The following is a 12,159-nucleotide window of genomic DNA, read 5'->3' on the forward strand; positions in this document are numbered from 1 at the left end:
GACCGGTCGTCGTACTCCTTTACCTTCCCTTTCCCGTTCCGTACCCTACCTACGTCCCTTCCTCGTCTGCCTCTCCTACTCTCTACTCTCCTCCTATCTCCTCCTCTCTCTCTCTCTCTCTTTCTCTCTCTCTCTCTCTAGACTATTCTGAACGATCTCCTCTCCATCCGCCAACGTTCACCCCTAACTGATTGGAGTACCAATCAATGCGGCATTCAGGCGGCCGTGCTGAAACTTTAGGAAATTAACTATTCACTCTCTGGAAATGGTTATTCGAAAGGCCGGAAAGGTAGTTGCGACCATGTTACGGAGAATATGAGCGAAAGGATACGGGCAGTGAACGATAGGAGATAAGACAATTTTCAATTACGCGCGGACACGGTCGGCCTTAACTCGATGTTTACTACACGTCTCGTACATCAGGAGAAATCCGTGTTATCAGTCGTACCTTTTCTCGCAGATCTTACCACTGGGAAATTTCATTCACGTAATGAGATTATTGTACTCGCCGGAAAATCTAGATAAATTATTCTGATAACTAGACGTCGCCTTCCGGTATTTCACGAGCCGATAACGAGCATAGTTAACCGCACAGAAATTATACGGTCTACATGAGAGAATATATCATTTCGCAGGGGAGAAAGACGTACGCGCCTCTAGGCGCACACAAAGCAACGCGCAGAGAAGTATTATCCCGGGTACTCTCTTTCGTTAATAGCATCGTGGTAATCTACAAAGCCGTATGAGGCATTTACAGTTACTCCGGTGCAACACAGGGCACCGAGCGACGGTGGTAGGCGCACGGCGGATTTATGCGTGTTTACACTCGCGCAAAGCTGCTAATACGGCTTTCTGACAACAACCTCACGCCACATCGCGACTACTCGACTGTGCCCCTGTTCGCTGTTTGAAAGTGAAACTTCTGTTTGTATGTTAGTTCCGGCTAATCCCGAATATTACGCTGGCGAATCTACGGGAGAACGGTAGGTGGCGACCCAACGCTTAGAACTCTGCAAGGCAGAGCCGGCGCCTTAAGCAAGAGAAGTTTTCACAAAGGAGAAGCGCTCCGTGAACAGCCGAGCCGAAATACATGTGTGAACGTTTGTATTAAACAAGAGCCAATCTTAGCAAAGCGATCTATTTTATGAGAAATCCTGCCGGCTTTGATTCACACGTCTCGAATCATACGGTAAAAATCGCCAACGACAGTCATTCTCGTTTACGATTGAGCAACGATCGACGTGTCTAGAAAACTACAATACGCGGAAGCCGAGAAACGAAATCCTTGGAAACATCTGAAAGATTTCAGCCCTACGTCGTGCTAGTATTCCAAGCGGATATGTGTAGATATACATGTACATGTTCACCGAGAATACGATCTGCAGTCTCAAACAGCTATTTACTGTAACGTCGGTGGATCGTCGGTACTTTTGTAGCCAGAAGGGAAAATGGATCGGCGGAATCGCCGAAAATGCTGCTGCAGTATACAAGTCCGCCGTTGTAACTCATTCACCGATAAATTTCGGCGGGCGAAGCATCGATCACAATGTTCTATTTTGCTCATTGGTGTTTTTGCCGGCGGCATTCGATTCAATTCGAGGATGCGGTGAGTCGATATATCTCTCGAGGTGTCATGAGCCGCCCGTAATGGATGGCGGCTGTTCCCTTACCCTTACTCCGAAAGGAGAGGCCGTGCCAAGAACCTACCCTATACCCGCAACCCTCTGCTTCTGATTTTTATTCGCTGTCTTCTTCTTATTCTACGCATTATTCTTGCTCTTTTCCTCGCACGGCATTCGCAAAGTGGCCAACAAAGTAGTCTATGTACCTTTTCTTGCGATATTTCGTAGCACATTTTCATATTTAATCGCGAGACAATCAAAGATTCGACAATCAAAATATCGTCGGTGATATTCAGCTTATAAACATTAATTAGTATAATAATATTCTTTTTATTTAAAAAATATTTTTTTTAAATACTTCCAAGCACTGACTTTTGATGACGGAAAAATTATTGCGATTTGTGAAAAAGTGGAATGGATTTTGTGGCGGAACAAGCAAATGCGAAAGGAAACGCACGCAAAAGGAAACGCACGCACGATTGGTCCAACAAGGATTTCATAACGTGTGAACGAGTATTCAAGCGTTTGTGGAATGCTAAGACGTGTGAGAACGAGAGTTAAGAAAATCCCAATTCGGTTAGATAATCTTACAGCGAGTAAATAATCTTATAATTCTTTGGATAAAAATACATGAGTTTTAATTGTCGGATTAACTCGAAATACACTTTCGAGAGTAAATGTGACGATTCTCATATCTTAGCATATCAAAATGACGTTCAATCTAAATATATGAAGAGCAGACTTTCAAAATGCATTTTGTCCAAAATATGATTTTTTGAATTAGAACTGGCGTAGTGTATCAATAATGAAAGATACAAGTTGCTTTGGAATATTCAAAAAGCATTTTTCAACATCAATTTATGTACTGAAAAAAATCTAAACATTTGATGTATGTTATGTCCTTTAACTAAAAACAAACAAAATGCATTTGTTTAACATTATTAAAAAATTATTTAGCAATTTTGTTTAACATTTTATATCTTATTGATTAGCATATTTTTTATAAGACACTTGATTTCCTTTTTCTAGCTTTCTTTCTCGTTTTCTGAAAATTATAAATTTTGGACAAAACGCAAATGTCTACTTCTCATATAATTTAAATGTCTACTTCTCATATAATTGAAGTATTAAAATATTTAATTTTAAATATTTAATTTCAAATAATCTTTAATGCAGAGAAAAGCATATAGTTTCCAAATATTTTTTAATATTTATGCTTTGTACTTAAATAAAGTAAATGATGCATTTATCATGCTAATTGTAACATTGCTGGCAACTTTTGCAGTATTATTATAATATTATTGGAATTTGTATATTATATAAGATTAGTTTTTAAAGTATTACTTTCAAGAATTATATTAGTTATAATAAAGTCAATTTTACGAGTTTTGCAAGAATCGTTATAATCGTGTAAGAGAGACGAATAATCGTCCGTACAATAATCGTACAGGCGCATTTAAGACGTATGAGGGACACTTCCTCTTGAAATACTCGACAGTCCTAATACGTTCAAGCCTCATTCTCTGAAAGTAAGGATCGATAGTCTAGCATCATTGAACTCCAACGGCTGATGCGGTCGAAGGTAGAGAAGATACAGAAGGGGAGGATAGGTGAATAGTGGACGGAGACTTTCGTATGCCGAGTACTGTCGGCTTCATTTCACTAGAGGATTAGCATGAATGGCCATAGTCTGCGCCAGTCGAGATAACAACACAAGCTTTCGTCTATTATTGCTCGGAGAAATTAATCGCATCCATCGCGAATTACTCCACGATTGCTTTTCCGAGTACAACACGTCTTGCATGGTCGACGAGGTAAAGACAGTGGAGACAGTTCCATGATAGGCGTCGCAGTAATTAGCAAACGGAACAAAAGACCGGGCTTCCTATTTATTTCGTTTCTTGAATTTGTCAATTACCGTTTTATATAATAAAAATTATAATAGTACATAAATTGCACGTTTTTTTAATTAATTAATAGCAATAAGACGAAGACGATATTACAAAAAATGTTTATATAACGTATACATTTTGAATATTTGTCATTTCTTAAAGTCATTATTATTCAAGTCGTATCAAGCTGAATTTGATATAATTATGAAATGGCAGACACCACCCGCTTCCCATCAACGTCCCTCCTTTTCCGCCGCCCGAGTTCCTTGGTCTCGGGGAAACAGGAGCGTAATTCCACTCCGAATGCAGTCATTATGGAGATTTTATCAAGGCCTGTTGCCAGCTAGCTAGGCTTCAACTTAACTTGCCCATTATGGCGTTTCCTTTGTCTGCAACTCACACATCGTTATGTCCCGCAGTACCATTCCGAGAGGAACACTGATGAAAGAGATTCGACGATTCGTATACGGCGCGACAGTTCGATATACAATGCCGCGCATATACGAAAGAACACACGAAGAATTCTGAGATGCATCCGAAAAATAATCACGTGGGACACGAGCATTGACAGTTCATACTAGTACTTGCAATAAAAACTACCAGTCGCTGGACGTTGTTTTACAGGATTTACATCGTAGCAAACAGCGTGCTAGAGTATAAAATTCTACGGGTCATGCAACTGAGTACCGATCACGCGCATACGTGTAGGTAATGCGACTTTAATGCAGCATGTATTATTCAACGATACCACCCGCCGTGCGCTTCCGTCCGTCCGCTCCATACGCGTAATTATGAACATAGTTGTTTATTGCAAATCCGGCACTCTACGGAACGCCTTATCCGGCGGTTATAGGTGCGTCTCTCGACCCTCTCCTCACCGAGCGATCCTGATACCCGTCCACCAACGCTCTCGTCCCTTGTCTCGCCGCCTCACCTCCTCACCCTGCCTCTCGCGTCGACAACCCGTGAAGAATGATCGTGGAGTTTCCCTGGTTGGACAGTGACAAATAGAGTATATTCTTGCCAGCTCGGAGAAGCGTGTTTTACGCTTTGTTTACCGTTTGTCATGTTATGCAAAGGAAAGGAATTTTTGCCGGTTGCGTATTCGGCGAATCGACCCTTATCCCGACGTGCGCGATATTCCTGAGGCAGCTTTACATTATCGCTCGGTACACAACCATTACTACTAACGATTTGAAGCAACTGCAGGAATAAAGAGAAAAAGGTCGGAGTTGCATTTGCAGTAAATTGCGCCCACTTACTTCGATTCGCAAACGTAATTTCTTAGATTACCTCGCTAACGTTCCAGCAATAGTAGAAATAAACTCTCTCTCTCTCTAATCTTTCTTTCACATACGACCCACATATTCATATATGTGATCGTGATACTATTCGTAAACGATCCATCATTCGATATCGCGAAATTATTCAAGCGTCACGAATCGTCCGCTGCGAACGTGAAACGTTAAACATTCGGATAGCGACGAATCTAGGACCACCGACCGGAATAGCTACACCAGACTCTCAGCTTCGCGGTGTTTCGCGCGATACACATCGTCGTATTCGGAAAATTGAGGCGAGCCGCATAATACGCATATAGTCGCGTAATAATATGCATACAGGTGCGTGCATGACGACAGTGACGCAACGTGATGACCGAGCGCGGGTCGTTAGCCGTACGGTCGTTTCGCTGGCGAGTCACGCCTAATCACCGATGAATACAACAATCGCAGCATGATGGACGATCGGCAAGCTTGTCCTTTATTAGCATCGGGAGCGTGGAGCAGGTAGGAAAGCGGGGTGGGTCATATAATTAGATTAGCGCGCGCCCATCGCGCGCCGTCATCATTTTCCGCGGTGATTTTGGACCGCCGCGCGCGGGGGACCCATCACTGTTCTCTCGGTACTCGTTGGATTGTGGCCTTTGATGTCGTAACGCAGGGCGGCGTAACGTTCTCTTCCGGCGTACGAAAATCATTTTGGGACACCGTCGCGCGCGGCATGAGATTTAATTTGCGCCGGCAACGGTCGCGCTTTAAATCCCCATCTGGCTGCGATACAAAGCTGACAGTAATATGCAGAAAAAATTGTCACATTTACGGGCAATATAAAAGGAAAAAAGAAGAGATGACCGGAGATAGAGAGAGAAAACGAGAGGAGAGAGGGATGGGAGGGAGGACATACGAGAACTTTTATTCCGCACGGCAACGGTCAATTTTGTTACGGGACTAGCAATTTCGTGCCGATAGATACGAGAACTTAACAGTTACGTTCACGTAAATCTGTTTATCAATCTATTGTGCCGGCCGGATTCCGGCCGAGCGAGCGAGCGAGCGCGGAGAGCCGAGTTCCTCTAATCTACGAAAACCATTTTGGCGCGCTACCGCGGGATGAAATTTAATTCTTGTGCATGTGCCCATGCCTGCCGCATGCGGGCGCGCACGAGATGCACGACGCTGATGTGACGAAGGGACGCTGCTCACGGATCGATAGCCCACCGCGTAGCTATTATGCAGATGTAATTTGGCCGGCAAACACACTACCAGGTCCTATTCCCATCCGACTGGCAGCGACTGCTATTCTTCTTCCGTCCATTTCCACGTCCCTCTTCTTCTCTGCGATTAATCCGATCTTCGTTGTCGCTCGTCGATCAATACCGAATTAATTCCTAAAATGTCAATCGCTCTTTATACAACTGCTCCATTCACGCAGACGTAGATACGTGTCTGTTCGATTTTTCCGGCCAGCGATACAAGTGCTTGAAGCTCTTCGCACTCTCCGGATCAATCTTAATCGGCCATTCCATTCTTAGAACAACACGTTAATCACAAGTGACATGTACCTCACGACGGACGGGAATGAATCTCGGTTATAACGCTCGAGAGACAATTCTATTCTCCTGTCAATAGAGGATCCTAAACCTCCGGCGACGGCATCACTTAGTGGATAATCGTCGGGGAGGGACGAAGGGACGAAGGATGATCACCGTAATTGCAGGCACCCTGACCATAATTAGAACGCGCTACTGCGCATGACATCGATCAGGCTCCCACCGGAGTCAGGATAGCGTGCTATCAATAACTATCAATTCGCACTAGCTGTAGCGAGATAGGATCCCTTATAGACGAGCGGTTGTGTGCAAAACGAGAGAAGGAAAGGGAGACATCCATCATTTTCGAGAACCTGTCTAACCTTACGTCGCTCGAGGCACTTGCCCTGGGTCAAAACGGATAAAGAGGCGATAAAGAAGCGTAACCCGTGTCAGCAACGTCAGTCCTTCGTCTTTCATTGCTTTCTAGAAGATCATGGAAACTCCATTAACCCAACAGCGATCCGATAAAACGTAAAAGCGATCCGACTATTCTCCATCGGTTATACGCCGAATTTACATCACGCGTAAGTAACTTACGTATGCAGATATATGCGAAAATGCATTTGTAACCGGTAGCTGGATAAAGTCAGAAGAAATCAATTTGTAACGTGAGGAAGAAGCGTTGCGGTGGCTCGCAATCGTATTTTTATCACATCGATCTCATCGATTCTCCGCGAATGCCGTGTTCCCTTCTGTCAAACGTGACGCGAGCACACTATCTACAATAATAATTAATCATTCAATTATTAGACGATTGAACTACTCTCTAATAAAACGGATTGCACGAGACAGGAATGTTTTTTTTTTTGACAAAGCGAATTAACAGCAATTACATTACACGGTCTTCAACCACATTGTATTTTGCCCTTTGAATTATGTGGCAACTTTCGCCGCGTTTCATGACCATTCAAACATTCGACGAAACTGCTCGCTCACAAGCTAGTTTTACTGCTTCGTTCAGGATTGAAACGGAGTTTACGATCGTGCAATGACAATCAGCTTTCCTTGCCACTTTCGCTCACGACCCTCAGTTTTTTCATTGCCGAGAAGTTAAAAGCTTTCTCAAGTACAATAGCTTCGACGAATATCTGGTGCGTGTGTCAAAAACGAGCGGAGAAACGCGATGACGCTATTACGTTTCTGTATCTTTATCGATGGACACGTGTAAAAATTTCACGCACAATTATCGTGAGTACGCAGCCGTATACACAGATATGGCTTTACGCTTTGAAATATCTATGCGTAGAGTTGTACATACCTACATTACATTTTCAGCTAATGGAAGTGGTAGATTGGAATGAGATAGAAGCGCGGAGCGGAGGGTTAAAGCATTCCTGATATTTCTGGAGCCCGAAACGCGATGGTTGGGCTAGTTATTCCTGATAATCGACCGAATTTCAGCTACGGCAAATGTATTAATTCGCGATCGCGTTACATGGTGATTCGCCTTTTACGCAACGCTCGGGAATTCGGCGAATGTCGTGCATAACTTTCAGAATCTCCACCAATTTCGATAATGATGTTTGGTATTCGCTAGCGAGCACGCCAATTCATTGAGGTTTACCTTTCGTGACGAGTGGCGTATGCATGTATTACGTGAGCTGTTGTGTGAGTAATAAATCAATGCCTATCACAAAAATCTCATGTATTTTAATCAAACAAATAATGAATGTAAAACGATTATAAAATAACAGTTATTTTATTTAGTTTTAATAAATAATAAAAAAGTATTCAAAAAATATAATATTTATGACATTATTAAAATGAGAATAAAAAGAAATTAGAAAGGTTAAAAATTAAGAAAGAAGCAAATTAAAAGATGTTAAAGTAAATAAATAATAATTTAATATTAATAATCATGCTCATATAATAGGATATTTCGATTACACAGACTAACTCTTCTTCAGCTAATTTAACAGAAATATAAAAAATAAATAAAGAACAAGTAAAACTTGAAAATACAATTTGACAATAGATTTTAAAATCTTGACTTCTACACGGAAAATTTTTGATCACAGCTAATTCTGAAATTACATTAGTTACTATACTATAAAATTTGCTAATACATATAAAGGATTTCCTGCTAATACAAGGACATGATAGCAAAATATACATGTCTGTTGTAGTCAATTTATCTAGTAACAGTGAAGTTAGTTGTCATAGTTATTGGATATGTCCGTGTAAAAGAAAATTGTCTCTATCACAGTCAAATGATTTATTGAAACTGTTCTTGTTATCAAATTTTCTGCAGAAAATATTTGCTGCATGATCAATACATCGACATAATAGCAAAATGCTTGTCTGTTACAATGATAATATTAAGCTAATGAAAATTAGATCTCACAGACACGACGTTAGATGTCCATATTATACTACTGAATTTAACTGCCATATCTAATTTTTAGCTGTGCCAGCTAATCTTTTTTTCCGTGTATCGAACTTAACTGAAGAGAAATCTTTGTATAATTGAAATGTTCTATTATACGATCGTTATTATTAAATTATTATTTATTTTAATATCTCCTAATTCTTACTATTTTCTTGATTTTTTTACCTTCTCAATTGCTTTAGTAGGTGCTTAATTTTTAATTATTATTAAGAATAAAAATGGTTACATCATCGTTTTACAAAGATTTTTATGAGATTTATTTCAGTATATATTTCTATAGATAAGCATAATTGTGTATCCAGATAGCATTCGAAGTGTTTAATTCGTGTATCGATAAGACAAAGCTCGAACAAAAGCTAATCAAATATATCAAATGGAGAATCAAGGTAAATCAAATCGCGATAACCCAATCGCATACCGTTCTCAAGATGGTAGGTACTAAAAGCTTCCTCGGAGACAGTGTTTCAAAGGATGTCGCGCGATAACGGTTTACAATTTCGCCCGTCTATATAATTATCGGTCAAGACAATCTTTATAGTCGGTTCGTAAAGCTTAAAACGATCCGAAAGCTCGTCTCGAATTAATACGAGATATCAACCATGACTGCCGGTCATAGAAAGTCTCGAAATGATGGCGGAAGAAAGTCGGGTGGTAACGAAGGATAAAACAGAAAGGGTTAGAGAAAGATAGGAAATCTTTTACATTGCCTACATGGGGCGTGAGCCATTGGCCAGTACCTGATCCTAAAATGTGCTCGTACGCGCTTTTATTCAACGACGTACGATAATTATCGTCGCGATTATAACGATGCTTAACGACATTTAACAACTAACTACCCGTTGTAACTACATCGTTGTAATGAAACATGTTTTCTGCCGTGCCTCGTGACTCACGCTACAACTGCGAGTGCTGCAGTTAAAAACAAGAAAGTTAAAAGCGCTTCGCTGGCTCTCATCGGCGACCATTAACTTCACGTCGACACAGACCGAGGATCAGATTGGCCTTCATGATGGCTCTCAAAATTTTTGCGAAACTTTCTTTTCATGTAACAGTGAGAAAATTCAAAGTTGAACGTCGAGATTCGTGCTCGACGCGTAAAAGTTTACCGCGATAGCGGGAAAGAGAGTTCATGAAACGGCTGCGAATTTGCGCGGGCCTTAGTTCAAGAGTATATGAGAAGATAGCGCGAAAGCCAGCCTCGTATCGCGTTATATCCGCTCTGCAAACCAGAAGCCACATGGCGCCGACACACGCGTTTGACCACAACGCCCATCGAGTTATCCGGTGTCGAGGATATTTTCGGTCCCCTCGAGATCATCGTAAACTTCGGTCTAGATCGTCTTTGTTTCGAAAGTCAAGACCACGATTGCCACTTTCCTGCCGAAGATCTCATTATCTTGTTGGAAATCGAGTATCTATCAAAATTGTATATTGTGAAAAATGAAAGTTTTGATGACTTTCTTTTTTTAGAAAACACGCTACAAGATACAATTTTAATAACAATCAAAATAATAACAATTAAAATAATAAAGACAAATCAAGGGGCATTAGAAAACGGTGCGAAAAGTGCTCGTAGCAAAAATATTTCAATATTTAACCGACATTGATTTATCGAAATTACATATAAAATTTTTAAACGTTTTGGCTCAAATTCAAGTCATCTTCAGACGATAAAAGGATATTAAATCACATCGGTGCTCTTAACAAATATATTGTCTGAAAACTCGTCAATCTCTGCATAATCTATAATATTTCGTCGTTAAAAATTTAAAAACTCTCTATGCACATATCGTCGTGACTTTTGAATGCGAGATAGGAGCAGTCCTCAATACTTAGTAATGTTGTCCAATACAATGTCAGGCTGAATGGAAATAAATGTATTTCAATCTCACAACGACAGTTCAACAACACAAACTGTAATATAAAAATCTGTCAAACAGTAATCAATTTTAACACATTGTCAAATTTTAAAATTGTTAAAGGTAAAAACAGGAAAAGTCGAAGCTTGTTTATCTTGTTCCAAAGCACTGATTTCTGCGATTCCTAATGTTCCTTGAATTATCTGTATTATTTTGTTTCAATAAAAAGAATTCGTTATTTTCGCTTTATTATTAAATAATCGATCCGGTAAGATACTGTGATCTCCGGTCGGAAGATAGTAACTTACGTGGTTAAGATTTGTATTCTGATGCAAGAATCAGCGGATGTCACGGTGACAATTTAATCTTTGTAGACACAAGACGAAAACGATAAATTCGCTCGCACGCTTGCTTCGCTGCCAGTTCATCGAAAAGAAGAAGCGGGCGTGGCTGAGTACGGGTGTGAGCGGCATTAGCTGAAATTACCATTCGGCAACTGCGAAACTGTAGCTATGCCGCCCGAACTTGTCGCGTCGGATCCGAGCGAGCTAAAGCAGGAATTCGCAGGGAGACGGTCTTATTAGGTTACAGTTACGGAGCAAGGACGCGAATGTAGCGAAAGGGGATGCGCGCAAAATATTCCTTGAGATTAACGCCTCTCTCGGATACCACTGTAATCCGGTATATGCCGGCAGAGGAGTAAGTCGCGGGAGCGCCGACAAAAATGAAGAAGAAGCGTTTGCATTGATGCCAAAACTTGCATTAGCACGCTATCCGTGGATTATCTGGCTTCGTGTAAAAGCCGAAGAGGCAAATCGTGTGTACGATGGCTAAATCTTGAAAAAGAATGCGTAGCTTCATTTTATTCGGCGTCTCCTTGGGCTCGTCTCAAAATCGAACATTCAATAAACAGTATTCCTTTTGACGATTTCATTTGGAATTCACACAGAAGCTCGCAAGTTACTTAGTATGTGGATGCAAAATATTCTTTTAAAATTCATGTTTAGGAAAACGCGAATAACTATTTATATTATTCAACAAAACATTGAAATATCAAGATAAAAGAAAATATCTAATTTAATAAAAAAGATTTGTAATGCAGATGCGATTAAATGCAATCAGATGTTCTAAAAATAAATATAATTGACTCTTTTTATTTAATATATAATTAAATTCGAATCTATTATGTCTCGTTTATTGTCACCTACAAAATGTAGTTTATTTTATACTTAATTTGCGTATAATTTGTTTTATATTTCATCGTTTTAAAATTAGATTTATGCTACAATACTATGTATTACTAAAGAATAATTCGTATTTTATAAAAAAAAAAAATAGTATATTTTATGTAATATAATACCAAAGCATGCGGGGTATAATGGTCGATCAGGCATGAATTGCATGGTGTTTTATGCATTATGAAGGCATTCTACCGCGTATAATGGCAGCAACGTATTAATACCTCGACTACCTCTCATACGTATTATAATGAAAAGCTGAAACGGATTACATGTGTGTGTGTGTG

General features: G+C 40.2%; 1 protein-coding gene across 1 annotated transcript in view; it reads right to left on the bottom strand.

The window, feature by feature from the left end:
* LOC105622083 (CUGBP Elav-like family member 5) overlaps positions 1-12,159 on the bottom strand; it is a 104,317-nt gene that overhangs the window by 1,185 nt on the left and 90,973 nt on the right. The gene's annotated exons all lie outside the window — the stretch shown is intronic.

Source organism: Atta cephalotes (assembly GCF_000143395.1).
Source record: "Atta cephalotes unplaced genomic scaffold scaffold00039, whole genome shotgun sequence".
Lineage (NCBI taxonomy): Eukaryota > Metazoa > Arthropoda > Insecta > Hymenoptera > Formicidae > Atta > Atta cephalotes.